Source organism: Otolemur garnettii, unplaced genomic scaffold, assembly GCF_000181295.1.
Source record: "Otolemur garnettii isolate 467f Iridium unplaced genomic scaffold, OtoGar3 scaffold00039, whole genome shotgun sequence".
NCBI lineage: Eukaryota > Metazoa > Chordata > Mammalia > Primates > Galagidae > Otolemur > Otolemur garnettii.
The window spans coordinates 2981541-2983451 of record NW_003852434.1 but is presented as its reverse complement, the minus strand read 5'-3'; positions in this window follow the sequence as shown (position 1 = coordinate 2983451).

The following is a 1911-nucleotide window of genomic DNA, read 5'->3' as shown; positions in this document are numbered from 1 at the left end:
ACTCAGAGTTAAACCTTGTACTGAAAGAAAAAGGTCCAGAATCTTTCACATAATCTCCATCTTTGTTTTGTTATCCTTGTTTTCTTCTTCAAGGCTGTTGTGGATATTCATTATAATTTTATCTATTTCATATGGAAATATTCCCTTATGGAGAGGTAAGGGAGTAAATAAAAGGGTGTGCAGGATTATTTGTCTTTAATTTGTAACCCCAAGAATTAATGAATTTGCTTAACCCAATTACTGCTTCCTCCTATTGAGTTTACTTCATCATAAACCAAGGCGTCTGAATACTGTTCTTTGTGTTGCCACCTTTATTGTTTGCAGCCCTCCAAGGCACAAAGGGGTTTATCTCTTTGAGTTCCCTGGAGCTTTATGAAGTTGCCAGAATCACTGTCTTAGGATCACCCCCAGGTGAGTAATTATAAGGATGTTTACTGTGTGTTAATGACCTGCCTACCAGTAATAACCTTTGAGTTCATGGCTCTTTGATAAACGTGAAGCTGAGTCCTCTGAGAATTGCCCAGTCCACTGCTATTGGGCAATGGTAATACAAGTTGAAGACCAATGTGCAGGAATTAGATAAAGCCAACAAATGATAGATTAGCTTGCCTTTCACTCAGTTCTCTGTATCAGCCCTTCCTATGGTTAGATGCATGAGTTGGTATTCCCAGTTCCTGCACAGTTTGGAGCCTGTGCCCTTCTCACCACCCTGCCCAGCCTTCTGCTCGCCCACATGAGTGTGACTGCTGCAGCTTCACCACTACTAATGACTGGGGTTCTCTAGTCAACGGACTTCCACTTCCCACTGTAGATGACCTGTCTCAATTCCTCCCTTCTCTCCTTACTCAGCTTAGATCCCATGGTTCTTCCCTGTGATCATTCTCCTGAAGCTTGCTCCCTCCACTGGGCCACCTGGCAAAGATCTAGCCCCTAGTTAAACCTCATTCTCTTGTATGTTGAGTTTATGTCAAAAAGCTGAGCATTCCTGAACCAACCAACCAGCCTTAACTACACTGACTGAATTCATATACACAAATCTCAAATGGATGTTAAATACTTCCTAGGAGAAAACTTCCTACTAAAAGAGACTCTCTCACACACATTATCCTCAAACTGCCTATACTCCCTTTCCTTCCCTCCCTCTTAGCTGGTAATCTTGTCTCCACTGGCCAAAATAGAAGTAATCACAAGGAATGCCCTCATGGTCCAGCCACTGAATCCATCAAATCTGGGAACCTCTCAGTGCCCCAGTAGGAGCAGCATTCCTGTGGATAGTGGTCCTAATCCTCTGTCAGGGCAACTCTCTCCTGGGCATTGTATCTCATCCCCTCCTGTTCCCTCTGTCATCTGTTGGAGCTGATTTTATTTTATTTTATTATTATTATTATTTTTTTTTTGGCAGTTTTTGGCTGGGGCTGGGTTTGAACCCGCCACCTCCAGCATATGGGGCCAGTGTCCTACTCCTTTGAGCCACAGGCACTGCACTGGAGCTGATTTTTAAACAGTAAGTAACTCTGTGCTCTGGAAGGCAAGTCTTTCTCCAGAGCCTAATGTGTAACAGAGGTAAAGGTCTGAAAAAGGGCAATGAAATGAAAGAGGGCAATGAATTTATGAGTTGTCTCTTTAAGACCTCATACCCTTTGGTGGAATTAAAACCAATACTCCTGCTCAAGGCCAGTAATCACAGAGGCAGAAAAGTGTTCTTTGCTGTTTGTTTTCTATCATCTTAAGCCACAGGAGATGGTTCAACAGAACTTTCCGGACAAGATCATATAGACTTGAGCCCAAGCACCAATCCCCAACCTCCACCTTTAAAAATCCCTGTATTTCTACTTGAAGTCAGGATGGTGATCTTTGAGACTGTAGTCCAGTGCCCTCTTCATTTGCTGGCACAATAATAAACTTCTCTTT